General features: G+C 44.3%; 1 protein-coding gene across 7 annotated transcripts in view; it reads left to right on the top strand.

Moving 5' to 3' along the window:
- SH3KBP1 (SH3 domain containing kinase binding protein 1) overlaps positions 1–18,556 on the top strand; it is a 331,711-nt gene that overhangs the window by 66,782 nt on the left and 246,373 nt on the right. The window lies entirely within an intron of this gene.

Genomic DNA, 18,556 nt, shown 5'->3' with positions numbered 1-18,556 from the left:
TAATGAGACAAAGAAGGACAGATGATAACATTGTCAATCTACCAATAAAACAGCAATCTTAAGTATGTATGAACAAAACAACAGAGCTGCAAAGTACATGAAGAAAAACTGGTAGAACTGAAAGACAGATATATCCACAATTATAGTTGCGAGTTTCAGCATTGCTCTCTCAGTGTTTGAAAGAACTACTAAGTAGGATATCATCAAGGATAAGGAAGAACCAAGCAACATCATCAGCCAAGTGGTTCTAATTGATATTTGCAGAACACTCCACCCAGAAACAGCATAAAACACATCCTCTTCAGTACCTATGAAATATTCACCAAGTTAGAACATGCTCTGGGTCATAACACTAACTCCAATATATTTAAAGGAATGGAAATAATATAGAGTATGTTGTGTGACTATGATGGAATCAAACTAGAAATCAGTAACATAACATAAAGGTAACAGGAAAATCTCCAAACACTTGGAAAACAAATAACACATTTCTGGATAATCCATGGGTCAAAGAGGATGTCTCAAAGGAAATTTTAAAAATACATCAAACTGAATGAAGATGAAAATACACAATTTGTGGGACACAACCAAAGCAGTGCTAAGAGGAAAATTTATAGCACTAAATGTTTACATTAGAGTGGAGGAAAGTTCTCATCAATAACCTAAGCTCCCACTTCAAGAAATTAGAAAATAAAGGAGAAGAAAAGAGCAAGCAGAAGAAAGGAAATAATGAAGAGCTGGAATCATTGATGTTGAAAATAGAAAAACATCAGAGAAAATCAGTGAAGAAACTAGTTCTTTAAAAAGATCAGTAAAATGGATAAACTTATAAGAAGACTGACAAAGAAAGAAAACACAAATTGCAATGCTAGGAATAAAATGGTCTATCGCTATAGATCTTGCAGCCGTTACAAAGATAGTAAGAGAATATTACAAACAGGTCTTATATGCACATACATTTGACAATTAATATGAAATGGACCAATTCTTTGAAAAATCACAAACTACCAAAACTCACTCAAGATAAAATAGATGGATAATGTCAATAGTCCTATAACTATTAAAGTAGTTGAATTCAGGGGTGCTGGCTGGCTCATTCAGAAGAGCATGTGACTCTGGATCTTGGAGTCATGAGTTTGAGCCCCACGTTGGGTGTAGAGATTACTTAAATAAAAAAAAAAAACTTAAATTGAATTAATAACTTAAAAGTTTCCAAAAAAGAATCTCCAAGCCTAGAGGGTTTCACCAGAGATTTCCATCAAATATTTAAACATAAGCACCAATTCTACATAATCTCTTTGAGAAAATAGAGGAGAAGGAAATGCCTGCTAATCATTTTATGAGGCCAGTATTACCTTGGTACCAAAACCAGGCCAACAGTACAAAAATAACTACAGACCAATGTCCCTCAAGAGCATAGACACAAAAATCCACAACAAAGTATTAGCAAAACAAATCCAGCAAGATATTAAAAGAACCGTGTTCAATGACCAAGTGGGATTTATTCTAGATATGGACGGCGGCTTCATTGTTCGAAAATCAGTTAATATAATCCACCATATCAATAAGCTATGGGAGAAAAAGTAATCACATAATCATATCAATTGGTACAGAAAAAACATGTGACAAAATTCAACACCCATTCAAGATAAAAACTCTCAGCAAAGTAAGGACAGAGAGGAGTTTTCCCAGCTTGATAAACAACATCTACAAAAAACCTACATTTATATTATACTACATGGTGAAAGACTGAATGCTTTCTCCGTGAGGATGGGAACAAGGTGAGAATATCTGCTCTCACCACAGTACTGGAAGTCCTAGCCAGCACAATTTTGAGAAAAGAAATAAAAGGCAATGAATCAGAATGGAAGAATAAAATCGTCCTTGTTTGTAGATGACATGATTCTTTACGTTGAAAATCCTGAGAATCTACAAAACAACTCTTAGAACTAATAAGTGAATTCAGCAAGGTCACAGGATAGTAGGATAGATGAACACATGAAAATTAATTTTTCTATATCCTAGCAATGAACATACGGAAACCCAAATTAAAAGCACAATCCCATTTACAATCACTCCAAAAATAATTGAACTACTTAGGTATAAATCTAGCAAAACACACACAGGATGTATGTGCTGAAACTACTAAATGTTGATGAAAGTATTTGAGGAACATCTAAAGAAGTAATGAGGTATACTGTGTTCGTGGACTGGAAGAGTCAACAAGGTAAAGATGTTAGTTCTCCCCAAATTAATCTATTGGTAATGTAATTCCTATCAGTATCCCACGAAAGTTTTTTTTTTTTTTTTTTTTTTTTTTTTTTTTGTAGAGTAGCTTGTTTTAAAATTTATATGGAAAATCAGGGACGCCTAGGTGGCTCAGTTGGTTATGCACCTGACTTTAGCTCAGGTCATGATCTCGTGGTTTGTGGGTTTGGGCCCCGAGTCAGGCTCTGTGCTGACAGTTTGGAGCCTAGAGCCTGCTTTGGATTCTGTGTCTTCCTCTCTCTCTGCCCCTTCCCCACTGACACTCTGTTTCTCTCACTCTCAAAAATAAATAAACATTAAAAAAATTAAAATTTATATGGAAAATCAAAGGAACTAGAATAGTTAAAGCAGGAGTATCTGAGTGGCTCAGTTGGTTAAGCATCTGACTCTTGATTTCAGCTCAGGTCATAGTTTCACAGTCGTGAGATTGAGCCCAGCATTGGGCTCTGTGCTGGGTGTAGAGCCTGCATAAGATTCTTTCTCTCTCTGTCTCTCTCTGTCTCTCTCTCTCTCTCTGCCTCTCCCCACTCCTGCACATGTGTGCTTACTCTCTCTCTCTCTCTCTCTCTCTCTCTCTCACACACACACACACACACACACACACACACACACACAAAGAAGAGTTAAAACAATTTTGAAAAAGGAGAGCAAAGTAGGACTTTTATGACTGTTATGACTTACCATAATAGCTCTAGTAATTAAGACAGTGTGGTGCTGGTGCAGAGATACATACATAGGTCAGTGAAACTGGAGAGAGAACCCAAAAACAGTCTCACACAAATATGTCCTACTGATTTTTGATAAAAAAGCACAAGCAGTTCAGTGGAGGAAGTATAACCTTTTCAACAAATGGTGCCAGACAGAGCAACTGAACATCCAGAGGTGGGGGGCAGTGGGGGGGGGGGAGGAAACTCAATCTCAGTCTTACACCTTATAAAAAATTTTATCTCCGAACGGATCAGGGATTTAAATGTAAAACATATAACTATAAAAGTTTTAGAATTAAACATGAGAAAATCTTGAGGACCTAGACCTAGGTGAGGAGTTATTAGATATCACACCAAGAGAACATTAAAGAAAAAACTGATTGAGGTGCTTGGGTGGCTCAGTGAGTTAAGCCTCTGACTCTTGTTTTGGTTCAGGTCACGATCTCATTGTTGGTGAGTTCAAGCCCTGCAGTGGGCTTTGTGCTGACAGCGTGGAGCATGCTTGAGATTCTCTCTCTCCCTCTTTCTGCCTGTCCCCCGCTTGAGCCCTATCTCCCCTCCCTCTCAGAATATATAAATACACATTGAATGTGGTCAGCTTGCAAGGTTCTCTGTGCTGTGATCCCCATCTCTCTTTCCAGCCTCGTATCCCACTTCATACCCTTGCACCCCCTCATGCCTTCACAGCCCCAGAGATTGCTTCATGCTTTCCCAGGGAAACCTTCTTTGACCTCCTGACTCTTACAAATGCCATTTTCTTTCTTTCTTTCTTTCTTTCTTTCTTTCTTTCTTTCTTTCTTTCTTTCTTTCTTTCTTTCCTTTCCTTTCCTTTCCTTTCCTTTCCTTTCCTTTCTTTTCTTTTCTTTCTTTTCTTTCTTTCTTTCGAGAGACAGAGTGCAAGCTGGGTAGGAGCAAAGAGAGAGGGGGACAGAGGATCAGAAGCAGGCACCGTGCTGACAACAAAGAGCCTGATATGGGGCTCAAACCCATGAACCATGAGGTCATAACCCGAGCCAAAGTCAGATGCTCAACCAACTGAGCCACCCAGCTCCCCCACAAATACCCATTTTCTACAGGCCTTTGTAGTGCCATATTTCTGTCCTCAGTAGCACTTGTCACTCTTAGAGTTTTAAGTCTGTTTTTGTGGCTGTTTGACAAATGGCTCTCTTCCCTTTTGGACTGAGGTTCCATGGCCTCTGTGTAGCATTGTGTCCTCGGTGCCTGGTGCACAGCAGTGCTTATCCATATTTGTTGAATGAGTACTATCTTTGTTGCTTGTTTCTCTACCCTTGTGGTTGTTGACAGCACTGGGTACCTGACCCTTGCTCTTTGGATGGTGGTGGTAGTGGCCACTTAAATAGACCGTGGTCTTAGGTTCTGACTTCCAGAAGCAATTTCGCCTGAGGCTTTCCAGAGGAACTGATTCTTCTGGCCTGTAGGGAATGCACTCGGGCCAGGGTCAGTGGTGGAGCCGGCAGTCGATTGGAAGATGGCACGCTGGACGGCGGTCTTAGGCGTCCATGTTTAGTCAATGTTCGTATTCTTTGTTTTTCTTTTTACCAGCTGAGACTTCATTGCCTGCTGACCAATTACTATATAACCTTAACCTTAGGACCCCTAATAATGTATACAGTAGTATAGAAAATACAGATGCTATGAGAGAAAAAAGCCGGCTGTGGAATTGTCTATGCAGTATGATGTATAAACTGCCAAACCCGGTGTATAGGGAGAAAAATGCTGAAATGTTAATAGGAGATTTTGTTTCTTTATTTCTAAGATTTGAAAAAATTTACTTAAAATTGAGAAATGTTTTGATCCGACTTGTTTACTTTTCCTCAGGGATTAAGGTACATTCATCCTTCAGCTTCTTGTGATTGAAGTGGCTCCTGGGCATGTATTAGTTTTTCTACGTTGCTGTTTCTTAAATTCTTCTTGTCTTCCAAGTGAATGTGAGATTAACGAAAGTACCCAGTGAGCTAGGGAAATTGATCTCTTTCTGTGTAATTTGGTGTGAATTTTTATCAGATCTGTAGATATCTGAGTGTGCACTGATCAAGGATCTTTATTTTATCACCAACTGGTGACTCAGAGCAGTGGTTTAGAGTCAGAGCTGAGCCCTACAACTTTGGGGAAAGTTAATTAAGGTCTCTGAGCTTCCCTCGTGCATCCATCAAATGTTTATTGAGTGTTGACTGTGTTCTAAGCACTAGGGAATACGTGGGTGAGTAAGTCAGACAAAAATCCCTGCTGTCAGGGAACTTACGTCCTAGTGGGGTAGACAGATGGTAAGCCATAAGCATAATAAATAAGTTATAGTATGTTGGAGGGAGAAAAAAGCAGGGGAAGGGGATATGAATGTTGGGGGCTGGATTGCAATTGATGATAGGGAGGCCAGCAAAGGCCTTACTGAAAAGGTGACCTTTAAGTCAAGACTTGAGGCAGTGAGGAAGAGAGCCCTGTGGGGATCTGGAGGAAAGAGCCTCTCAGGCAGAGGCAACAGCATGTGCAAAGTCCCCAGTGTGCTAGAAAAAGAACAAAGGCCAGTGTGCTGGAGGGCACAGGTGAGGGCATCCGGAGATGGGCGTAGAGGTTCACAGGGCTCCAGATGGAGTAGGGCTACTATAAGATTTGGGGTTCTGGGCGAGATGGGAAGTAATCGGGGGAGCTCTGAACAGTGTAGTGATGTGACCAGGGATGCTCTCACTGGTTCCTTTTGGCTGCCCTGTGGAGAACAGACCACTAGGGGCAAGGGTGGAAGCAAGGAGCAGAGGTCAGAGGCCAATGCAGGAAACCAGGGGAGACCAGAAGGTTGGTAATGGGAACAGAGAGAAGCAGTCAGACTCTGGACATTTCTGAGGGTAGCACCACCAGGATTTACTGATCGTATTCTGGATGTTTCTGAAGGTGGCACCCCTGGGATTTGCTGATCAGACTGGTTGTGTGGTGAGAGAGAGGAGGGAGGGATGACCCTATCTTTTTTTGCTGAGCACCGGGAGCTTATTAAGGATGTGGGTCTGGAGTTCAAATGCCAGGTCCAGGCTACAGATAGGAATTTGGGAATCTCATTTGGTGAAATGAGATCACCTGGAGGGGCAGTGTGGCCAGAGGAGAGAAGAGCCCCGGGCATCCCAGCGTTGAGACTGACGGGGAATGGCCAAAAGGGGAGGAAAATAGCCAGGCAAGTGAATGTTCAAAGCGGGGAAGATGTTTCAGGAGGGGGAGTGATCCCTGCCCACGGCCCACCAGCTGTGCAGCCTCAGAAGTTTCCTCCCCTTCCTGAAGCAGCTCTTCATCTGTGAAAGGAGATGGTATCCTGGTAGAGTTTTTATAAGAGCTACAGTTATTTTATCATGTGCCAGATACTGGGAAACTCTGAGAACAGAAGGATGAATAAATAATAATGTAAGTAGAGTCCAGCTACACATTAGTATTACTACCAGTAATGATGAATACCTGGTAGAGGGCTTTTTCCCTTTCCAGAATTAGTCCAGGTATGGGCATGCAAATGAGAATTGCTACTATTCTTTTTTTAAAGCTTTTTAAAATTATTTTTGAGAGGGAAAGAGAGAGAGAGAGAGAATGAATCCCAAGCCGGCTCTGCACTGTCAGTGCAAAGCCTGATGTGGGGTTTGAATCCACGAACTGTGAGATCAGCCTAAACCAAGAGTCAAACGCTTAACCGATGGAGCCACCCAGGCGCCCCAAATTGCTACTATTAACCAAAAATTATAATACTCTTCTATTATGTTCATGCACTTAAGTACAGAATATCTCTAAGGTATTTTATCTGATCATTTTTTAAAGTTAAATTTTTATTTCTTTTTTAGAGAGTGAGAGAGGGAGGGAGAACAGAAGCAGTAGAAAGAGAGAGAGAATCTTAAGCAGGCTCCATGCCCAGTGGAGCCCAACATGGCTCTCGATCTCATGACCCTGAGACCATGACCTGAGCCGAATTCAAGAGTCAGTCACTTAACCCAGGTGCCCCTAGCTGATCAGTATTATTGAAGGTCTTAAACCACATTGTAAGGATTAGGATTTTAAAAATTAGGTTCATACACCTGCCAAATGTACACATTCTTCAGACTGATACATTCTGACATGAAAAAAAGGTTAGTGTCTCCAAAACCAGGAAGCCACATGTTCCAAGTAGATAGCACAGAGTAAATTTGATGCATTGCATGAAATCTTCTTTATTCGAGGAATCCTTAAGGAATACGTCCCATTTTCCGAACTTTATTGAAGAATATGAAATGGACTCTTTTTTAAGTTTATTTATTTATTTTATTTTGAGAGACAGCATGCATGTGCACATGTGAGAGTGGAGGAAGGGGAGAGAGAGAGAGAATCCCAAGCAGGCTCTGTGCTGTCAGCTTGGAGCCTGATGTGGGACTCGGACCTATGAACTGTCAGATCATGACCTGAGCCAAAAACTAAGAGTCAGGCTCTTAATTGACTGAGCCACCCAGGTGCCCCAATGGACTCTTAACTATAGAGAACAAACTGATGGTGACCAGAGGGGAGGTGGGTGGGGGGATGGGTGAAATAGGTGATGGGGATTAAGGAGTCCACTTGTGATGAGCACCGGGTGATGTATGGAAGTGATGAATCACTGTGTTGTACACATGAGACTAATGTAGCCCTGTGTCAACTGGAATTAAAATAAAAGCTTAAAAAAATATGAAATGAAATAAATGGTAGTCATTTGACATCAAAACGGTAATTTTTGGAATAAAAGTTTTCATAGGTGATCAGGTCCTATGATAGCCAGCTAAACTTTTTAGATTTTCAACTCATCCATTCAACTTTTGCTTGATGACATTGTTGAAATGTTGTTTTCACTTAAGGTATCATTAGAGTTCTTTGTTAGGGTGAAGGTAGAAAAACATATGCAAAAACATCTGTAGCATGGTGATATCGAAAGGCTGCCCTTCCTCCCTCCCCATGATGTATACACTGTGCTGCAAGAAAACCTGCTGTGCCCTTGCCTTTCTACCAAGGAATTTCATTCTTTCTGCTGTGACCTGTGAACCTGGTCAGGTCACTTGCACTCGGCACGACTTTACTGAGGTGTGTGGAGTGCAGGGTGGTGGCTGCAGACCCAGGATCTGCTGTCCGGGACTCGGGACTCGGTCGGGCTTTGGCCGGGAGCAGTAGTGCCCCACGATCCTAGAAGAGTGAGTCTCGGTTTATTAGCTCCGAGACCCTGAGAAGTCGTTTAATCCCTCTAGGTATCTATTTGTTTCCTCGTATGAAGCATGGGAATAGCAACAACAGCAGTGTACCTCTTTGCTAGCGTACTTGCGAGGATGCGCGAGATCACGAGTATAGGGCAGATCAGAGTCGTGTTTGATGCATATTCATCGGTCAACAAATGCTAACTATGAACATTAAGTATTGAGCTACTCTGAGAGACTGGAAAAGTACAGAGGTATGGTGTTTGTCGGTTGGGTGCTGGGGGCAGGGGGAGCTGAGATGGAGGTAGGAGTGTAGGAGGTTTATTTGTGGAGGGGAGATAACACCCTTGGGAGATGAAGGGGTGGGGAGAGGGGCAGGGGGAGCCTCAGGCTGCGGTCCCAGCCAGCCTGACAAGGAGCTTGTGAGCACACACTGCCGGGCGGAGGTCTGCCCAGTGTGGGCCGGCCTCACCACCCCCCCCCGGTTCCTGGCAGTGCCTGGAGAGGGCTGTCCAGGAGGAGTGCCACCCAGGCGGGAACACAAGCTAGGGCAGAGCCTGAAGCCACCGGTTCTGTCCTGAAGGGACAGGTGGGCAGCACACCTCCAAGGCTGCCCAGGAGACATTTTGTTTCCCTTTAGTTTCTTAGCTCACAAGGGGATTTGAAATTCTGTATTCCCTCCCGCTCCCCCCGCCCTGCCCGCCCCCAGCTCAGGGGCAAATCTCACCATCTGTCTGCCACTGAGGAGGATTAGACAAGAGATCTTGAGGGGAGTTCAGGGAGAGTGAAGGTAAAAATGTGAATGTCTCCAGTGTGTGGTAATAACAGGCATGAACACAAAAGCCACACACACATACACGTTTAGCTATTTGTGGAATGAGGTGCTTGAGGTCAGCCCATTTTAGCTCTTTGCTGCCTGTTTTTCTTGTCACGAGGGAAAGAGCATTTCATTTGTTGTCATACTTCCTCTGGGACCACCAGGTCTTTTTCAAGAAAACCAACGAAGTCCATACCCTGTGTCTGGGAGTCTGGGTGGAAAACAGTGGGCTTGCCTCATTTGTAAGCGGAGGGGCTGCCCACGGCTGTCCACGGCCTGCCCTGGCTTTCTTGAGGCTGGTGGTCCCAGCTGGAGGCCTCGAAGAAGGAGCCACGGGAACTGGGCTCTCCTCGAAGGCCTGGGGCAGCCATGGCGGTGGGGGGGGCGGGGGACGACGCTCAGGCCCTGCTCACTTCCGGGGCCGTGTGGGGACCCCCCGGCTGCGCTGTCCTCTCACACGGAACCTTTCTCTTCTGAGGAAGCAGCACAGCTCCTCGGCAGGGATGTCATTTTCCTGGCTGTAAAACGAGGCCATGGTCGAGATGGGAGATATAGCTCGTAGCAGTAGAGCAGGCCCAGCTGAAAACGAAAAAGGGACTGTTTTTGCACATTGTGGGAGAAAAAATAGATTAAAATTGCCTTTGAAATATTTACTATAGATGCATATTTTAGTCATGATTATAATAAACCACAATTGGCATTGACTTAAGTGTTAAAACGCGAATATCTTCTTAGGAAGGCTGTGTGTGTTTCGACAGTATCTCGTCGTCTGCAATGTGACGGCAGATACCCAAGCCTTCGGTCACACGGGGCTTGCTTTCTGACCACATACGGCTCACGGTAAAGAAACGACATCCAAATCAATAGGTTGGCAGATTATGGGCAAAAGGTACATGATAACTGTTTAAACCCACAAGTGTTAATCAAGTTAAAACTGCTGAGACTGTAGTCACACCGTAATACTGGGGCCTTCAGGGCCGCAGACGGAAAAGGAATCAGGTTTACTGCTGTCATTCTGTAACTGCTGTGTAACAGCTTGCCTTATATTCATAGTTCAGTCTTTAACTGTTTCTCTCAGCTGCAAAATCATGAGTGTGTGCACAACCTTTTTCTCTTTAAATCTTGAAACCGCAATAATTGCCAACCTATTAAAAAATACATCTGCCATATGAACGTAGTTTCAGCTGTTCTGTGTTAAATGAGTAATTATGACTTTGGGCTCTGGTGGCACATGATACGAACTTGGGTCCACATTTGAATATGGAGCATGTCAGGTTTGTGTGGTTTCACGTATTGAGAAATCGCTTCTTTGTGCTTATTGGTATATATTTTTCTCACGGACCGCTCTGTTATTTGGTTCAAAATATCACATGACAGATGATGTCTCGGTACATATAATCCATGTAATTATAGTGAGAGCTTCTCCTGTCATTGGTGGTTAAAAAATCCACACACCTTACTTCTTTTTTAGCCTCTGATATTTTTTATTCACTTTTGCTCTTCCTTTTATTTAAAAACTTGAGTTTGAATGGTTTCCATTAACAGATATTTTAAGAAGACAGTCAGGTCTAAGGTGCTGCCAACTTGAAGCTGAACGCAGTCCCCGGCCCTCCAGCTGGATATGAAATCTAATTTCAGGCCTGGTGCAGTGCAGGGAGGTAGCTGATTTGTAAACAGCCCTTGAAACAACATAGCAGCAGTTGACAAGTGGCGGTTCTGAGGCGGGGGAAGTGTGCTATTTAGCTGTCTGACTGGTCACCCCGATTGCACTTCCACCTGGGGTTGCGTCTCCCAGAGCCACAGCTGATAATTAAAGCTGCAGGTTCATCATTGGTGGGGCCATCCCATTTCATTCCCGTTACAAAGTTAGGCTTGTCTTCATTTGTTGTAACGAAAGCCAAATGCAGATCCATCCCCTTTACTAAAAACTGTATTCTTTCTTCCTTTGAATTGAAATGTACATGTGAATATTAGAGCATACAGATAATCCAAAGTCACTCTCTTTGCTAATGAAACTCACTGTAGGGCCAGTGTTGGCCTGGGGCATGCATCTGCCATTCTCAGACCACGTGCTCACACAAGTTCCTCTCAGCCCTGTAACCCATCGCGGTGTCTGTGGTGATGGCAGATACCAGTAAGTTATCCAGGTCTGCCCATTTTTTTTTCCCCAGAGGGGTTAGAATGGTCTTAAGTCCAGAGAAGGAACATGTTAAATATTCATCTGGTTTAATTGAATTTAATGTACCATCCTTAAGATTAATCTGAAGTTTTGGAGTCATTAATGGTTCATTTGTTTTGTAGCATGGAATTTATTTGCCATTACTTAAGATAGTGAATTATTTAAGTAAAAAGGTGCTGCCGAATGACCTGTGGTCTGCCGGTGTGTGCATCAATGACCTCACGCTTCCATGAATGTTAATAATAATGGTTGGATATCAGTTTAAAGGACAGTGAATCGATTAACGTGTAGTATTGTCATATACTTGGATTTATAAACCCGCACAAACAAATTGTTCTCTTTGAGGACATTAATTCTTCTACTTGAGTTTCTTCTTTCACTGCTTCAACACTGAAAATCCGTGGTGTACTGGGGTGATTTATTATTTTTTTTTTCCAGAACAGTTTTGGAAGTGTTGCCACAAACACTGTTGTTGTTGTTTTGTTTTTAATTCAGGTGATCTCTGTAAATTATTGAACAAGAATCAAGTGCTGTGTACGCATCTCAGTCTATTTATATTACAGAACCATTTTCCGCCATGGCCACCCACATGTTGATTTTGTATTTTGAAATGTTGCTGAACTAGTAAAATATAGAAGAGCATGAAAATATAAACATCTCCCTACCTACCACCTATTTCATCACATGTTCCCGTTTTGTCATACTTCTGATGCTTTGAAAAAAATCAATAAACGGACTTCTAGTTTCAGCTCAGAGATGTAGAGAGCTGCAGAGATGTGTCTCCCACGCTTACGAGGAAAAATCTGGACAGACTGGAAATTGACAAGAGAACTGAGTCTGCAGAGCAAATAGCCATTTAAAAATCTGGAGAGAAGAAGCACTTTTCCGAGACCTGAGGCCTGAGCATTTACTTCCCAGAGGCAGAAGCCACCAGACACTACGGAAGTAGGTAGAAAGATCAAGCTAAACATTTGACAAGCTGCTGGAGGTTGAGTGCAGACTAGCTTGAGAGTGTGAAGCTCCTGGGGGCAGCAGAGGAGTGGGAAGGTGGCCTATTGTTTTGCAGGCTTTTCCTCCAGGAATCCCACCTTGCTCTCGCAGGGAAGACTGGGGACAAACTGAAGAAAACTCAGGGAGCGGGTTGCAGGTGCTGGCTCGGGACCCCTGAGAGACCCACTCAGACTTTTCTCCTTTAAGGAACAAAAGGCTTAGTCTGCAGGGGAAGGGTGGGGTGTGAGAGCACCAGTGAAATACCATTGCAGCCGGGGAAAGGAATTCCATCCAGGCCAGCCCCCCACCTCACCTCAAAAAAGCCTTAATCTTCAGGGAGAAGGGCCACAAGGCTGTAGACTGAGAACGCTGGGGGATGCCCACTGCAGCTGGGGGAAGGGAGAGGGGGAGCTCTATTCTTGGAGGAGAGGCAGAAGCACTTGTGAAGGCCAACACCAGACAGCGGTCTGCAGTGCACTCCAAAGATGGGGGCTTAGAATGTTCGCAGCCCCTCCACCGCACCCGCACAGCACACTAACCAGCCTCCGGGAATAACAACAGTGGATTGTAGCAGCCAGAACTGCAGGAGACAGGCTCTTTCTGGGCAGCAGCACAAAGGGAAGCCCCAGAGCCAAGAGGGGGGACAAAAAAGATCACTAGCGGAGTTTGAAGTTTCTCACGTCTGCAGGAACCACCGACCTCAACATGGCCCAACTTCTGGCTAGCTTAACATAAATCCCCACACTGAGGTCTCGTCTGCCTCAGTGTCCACTGCCCTACACAAAATGTCTGGCTTTCGGTCCCAAATCACAAGACATGCCAAAAGGCAAGAAAAAGCATTCTGAAGAGACAAAGCAGTCATCAGAACCTAACACAGATATGACACAGCTGCTGAACTATCAAACTATATACCCATACATTACCTGCCTCAGTCCACTAAGTGTCCTTGATGTGCCATGGGCCATTTTAGGAATGGACTTAACAAGGTCTGTACTCTTAGAGAGTGTACATTCTAACAGAGGAGGGGGAGCATAACTGCAGACAAGCAAAAAAAAAAAAATAATTACAGAGAGTGAAATATGCAACAAAGAAATATAGGAGGGGAAAAGGATAGAGTGACTGACTGGTGGAGCGTGTAGGCTGTTTCACCTAGAGTCATCAGAAAAGGCCTCTTGGGGGAGGTGAAATGGCAGCTCACGCCTGAATGATTAGAAAGCTCCTGCCATTACTAGGTGCCATTTAAGTAGAGAACAGCAAGTGCAAAGGCCCTGAGGCATGGACAAGCTTGGAGCCCCTCAGTATATTAGCGCTCTGAAAGGTAACAGTGTTATGGGAATGTTGCTGGTGAGAGCAACCCCTGCAGCTGTGTCACTGTCAGGGCTAACCTAGGGAGGAATTAGTGGGTGAGTTCTCTCCTGTTCACATTCTTCTTCTCTTTAAACACATACAGAAATTACTCTTCTTTCCCCTCATTTTGGGGGGCAAGGAGAGTCTATAATAACCTTTCTTGTAACCACTTCAGGACCTGGCACAGAGTGAAAAGGAACATGAATTTGCTGTTGTGAGTCAAGGCCTCGTTATTTATCCGGTAAAAGTGTATTATTTACTCCTCTTCGCAGTTGTAGAGAATGTGCATTAACTCTACTAATCCTTACCCCCATCCCCCACCCCAGGGAGTGATTATTCCTATGTCACAGATGGAAAAACTGAGGCCCAGAGATGAAGACTGGAGATCTGTTAAAGGTCAACTTTGGCGTTGGAACGCCAGTAGCCTGTGTGTGATGGACCGGAAAGATGTGTAAGACCTGAAAGGATGGGTATTCTTCAAAAATAGAGACAGTGATGAACGTAGACTGCATACAGTTGCTTCATTCTTATGCTAAGTCAGTTGATGTTAAAGCATTGGCTGGCGAAACTGCGTAGGGAAATGGATTCAATAAATACGTGGCGAACCATCTATATCATTTGGTCATTTGTTATGAGCGCTTCAAAACAGATGAAAATGGGCAAATAGTTAAGCCTCCCAATTCCCTCTGCTGTCTACTACATATGTAACTATAATAATAATAATAATAATAATAATACCATGAAGGCAATATTGTCTGGCACTCGTCTCCTGAGAACATTCTGGAAATCAACATTTGTGATCTCAGTAACCGTTACATAACTGATATCAGTCTACTGTTATGTACAAAGACGGCAGCTCTCGCCTGCTCAAATGCTTTTTGTTTTTTTCTATAATAATGCTTATTGTTTGAGAATAAATAAGTCATAATAAAACTAAACCTTAACAAGTACATGATTGGAGAGAGAGAACTTCGCGCTGGATGAAGAAGGTGACGATATCGTTTGGTTTCTGGTTTTTGCCATTAGAGGAAAGGAAAGAACTTTCCCACGAGCACCTCTCTTGACACATGAAAAGGTTGCTGGTGTTCAGTAATGAAACAGTCGTTAAAGGAAATGTAATCAGGGTGGAGTTTTCTCTGACCAGTTGTAATAACTGAGCACCCACTGTGTGCATAGTTCTATTATCTGTACCATTCATGTGGTATGACATGCTGGATGAGAAAAACAGCAAACTTTTGTACAGCACTTCCCATGGACCAGAGACGTTAAGTAACTGTTAGCCCAGAGGAGCACAGCTAATCAGTGCCAGACCTGGATTTGAGCCTATGGGGCCATTTAACTCCAGAGTTCAAGTGCTCTTTCACTCCTGATTATACTAGGGTACAGGATATCTGGGTGGCCTTGGCTACGTTAAAACAGCAACAACAAAGCAAACCGTGATTAGCATGAGGGGTACCTATATCTATCAGGTTCTGAGAACTTGCTGGGAATCTTCGCTGAGCTGGGTGTTAGGCTCGGTGAGATTTTTTTTTTTTTTTTGATATGCAGCCACAGAGATTTTTTTTTTTTTAACATGCAGCCACGTTCAATTGGAACCACCACTTCCTGTGAATGCCTTATGATGTTACTTGAAGAAGGGAAATAAGCATATAAATTTTTAAATAGTTTCTTGAAGTATATTGATTTTTAAGACTGGATGCAATTAGTAGTTCTCATTAGTTCCAAGAATTATTTATCCTGGAATGCTTTGGTTCCATGTAAAGCACTTTAATATCGGAGATTGCAGGTTCTGCTGCTTTGATAGTCCGCGAGTCGAATGTGGCCGGTAGCTTTAAGCATGCGCAGTAATGCAAGTGTCGATGCTGCCAGCACAAATGGAAAAATGCATTGCTTTAATTGAAAAAACAGGCCATGTCTAGTCTTTGACTCTCTTTACATTTAATCTGACTACTCATAGTTTCTGGGAGGGTGGGGAGGGAGCGAGCGGGATTTGGCCCTGTTGTTCATCAGGAAGATACTGAAAAATTTTGGAATGTGAATTCTGACGCTGACCTCCCACTGCTTCTTCTCCCTCTTGTGAAGGTGAAACAAAACACAACCTAGGAGATTCTGAAGCCCAGGCTCCTCAAACTTTAACATTGCCCAGGAGTCCCAGGCTGAGGGTGGGGTGTATGTGGGCAGATCTTGTTAAAATGCAGATTCGGATTCAGGGGGTCTGGGCTGGGGGCTGGCGGGTGTAGGGAGACTGAGATTGTGGTCTAACAAGCTCCCGGGGGACGGTACTTTTAGTAGCAAGGATGTAGCCAGCCCTTTTCGCCTCAGCCCTCCGTGTCAAGGCTGTGCTGCTCATCTGAATCACCTGAGGGAGTTTGGACAACATAGATTCCCAGCCCACCCCAAATGGAATGAATGGGAGTCCCCAGGGCTGATGTTACGAAGATATGGCGGGGGGGGGGGGGTGGGGGGGGGTGGGGGGGGGTGGGGGGGGTGGTGGTTAGCTAATGAAGTGGTTTGATAATAAATCTGTCAGCTTTGTCTTTTTTTGGCCGGGGTGAGGGGGAGGGTAATGACAGCTTTGAAAACTTTACTGTAGGAATCAGATTGACAAACTCTGTGACATCCTAAGAGCTTCTGGTTTGACCTAAACTACAGGAGAAGTCTTGACAGCCATTCCCCTTGGAAGGGAATTGCCCAGTTCTTTATGATTGTGTCCAGACTGGCTGAAATCAGAGAGTGCGGAGAAGAGAGAGGGCTTAATGGTTAGTTTGCTGACCTGCTCAGCATTAGATAATGTCTGTGGAGGTTCCCAGAGTGCGTCCAGGGGAGCTAGGGCCCAAATATGGAAAAGAGGAGCCATGATTATGAGGTAGGAGTTGAAATTACCATCGCGACGATTTAAAGTGTTATTTCAGCACTTTCCTCTGCTCCTGGGTTTGGGGTTTCATTGCTCGTGGTGTTCGGAGAGCCGGGCCGGACAAGCTAGGGAGAGGGCTGGGTGATGTCTTTGTTGTAATGAAGCACCAATTCCACAGTGGGGTTCTGTGGGTCACCCCTTTCTGGTATGACTTTTTCTTTTTTTTTTTTGATAACTGAAACACTCCAGCAACTGAATTTAAAAAAAAAAAAATTTTTTTTAACATTCATTTTTGAGAGAGAAAGAGACAGAGCATGAGCGGAGGAGGGGCAGAGAGAGAGGGAGACACAGAATCTGAAGCAGGCTCCAGGCTCCGAGCTGTCAGCACAGGGCCCGACGCGGGGTTTGAACTCACGGACTGCGAGATCATGACCTGAGCTGAAGTCGGACGCTTAACCGACTGAGCCACCCAGGCACCCCCAGCAACTGGATTTTTAACATTTCTTAAATCTTAGTAATCTTTTCCCCTGAGATCATGTAGGAAGATAAGACACTGGTGGAGATGATCATCCAGTGTTCCTCAGTCTATTGTGTCCCTTTTTAAAAGTCCCTTTCTTCAAAACCAAGTGTTTCCCATTCTTGTTGCATTTGTAATATTCTTTACGCCAGCTCCTTACCTTGTCTAAGGGTTAAAAAATAATAATAAGGGAAACGCCATGATGAGAAAAAAAAAAGTTGAGCGTGGGAGAACTAGAGACAGATTCCAAGGGACCTGGCTCTCACCCACACCTGGCTTCCTATGGTGACTTCAGGCCTGGCAAGGGACACAGGCACCCACACCGTGTAAATGGAACCCTGAAAGAAACCCCATAGCGCTGACCACACTGAGCGCTTTGCTTTTGTCTGCTCAAACCCTCTCTGTTGCAAAAGGCAAGGCTCTAGGGCATAGCCTGGTGGGCGAGACAGACCCAGAAGCACTTTTCTAACCCTCTCTGGTGTGCACTTAGTATGCTAAAGGAGCCCAAAGGGAGGGGAAGCTTAGAGGCTGGGGCAGGGGAGGAAGGGATAGATCAGGTGAAGAGGATGGTGAGAGTGACCGAGGATGTATGAACCGAGGCCTGCAGGGGAAGCGGTTTGATAAATATCTGGAAGAAAGCCTTGCCAGTGAGTAAAATGGGAAGTAGAGGCAGGGGTTGGGGTGGAGTGAAGTTGGGACATGAGAGGCACTGTGCACCTCTGTAAGGAATTTGGACCCCAGAGGTGATCAGGAAGCATCAAAGGAGCCATTTTAAGCAGAGGCATGTTGCCGTCAGATGTGGATGGAGGCAGAGTTTAACAGGTGACTTCTGAATGAGCATCTGCTCCCATGTAGCTTATTTCAAAAATAGCTTCATTGAGATCTAACTTGCATACTGTACAGTTCATCCACTTGTGCCTCGTTCAGTGGCTTTCAGCATATTTAGGGTTGTGTAATTATCACCATGATCTAATTTTTGAACATGTCCTTCCCGCCCCAAAGAGACCTTGTGCCCCTGTGCTGTTACTCCCCACTTCCAAGCCCAGCCCTCGGCAGTCAACCACTCTTCTTTGTAATTTCTTTTTCTTTAGCGTTGAAGGGAGTGTCTTCTGTGAGTGTATTATTAACTTCAAGGGGTCTCTTTGCCAGATTACAGACTCTTGCTCTTGGCTTCCTAGGTATTGCTCAGCCTGTTCCTATCAGCAGTGATGTATGTTATCTCACATAATTTTCAGGCTACAGGTCGGATGGACCCCAAGGGTAGTGTGTTCACCTGCTCAGGGGGACATCGGAGACCTGTGTTCTTCCTGTCGCTCCTCCATGGGTTGTGCTGCCAGAAGCTTCACCCAAGGGCTGGTTTCTTCGTGGTTGTCAGGCAGACGTAGGATGGCATCCACTGGCTGTGGGGCCCTCTGCTTCCTTGTTCAGGGCGGGCATGTGGGAGGAGTCCTTTCCTGCAGTCTGATTGGGTGAACTTAGCTCCTGTTGCCCACCCGGAACCAATGATTGGCTTAGAGTTAATTAGTCTGCCCTCTGGAGCCGGGGAGTGGGCTTGATGGGGGTACCCACAGGGGGTACCCACCTGTGGCCAATAGTTGGCTCTGCGGGGGGAGGAGGAAGGGAGCCGCCTCAGCTGGTTAGTACCGTGTTTGAAGCTGCCCCTAGCTTTATGTCTGTGAAAAGCGTCCTCAATTCAGATCTCA

Source organism: Acinonyx jubatus, chromosome X (genome assembly GCF_027475565.1).
Source record: "Acinonyx jubatus isolate Ajub_Pintada_27869175 chromosome X, VMU_Ajub_asm_v1.0, whole genome shotgun sequence".
Classification (NCBI taxonomy): domain Eukaryota; kingdom Metazoa; phylum Chordata; class Mammalia; order Carnivora; family Felidae; genus Acinonyx; species Acinonyx jubatus.
The sequence above is the reverse complement of the archived record's forward strand: the minus strand, read 5'-3'. Positions and strand labels throughout refer to the sequence as shown.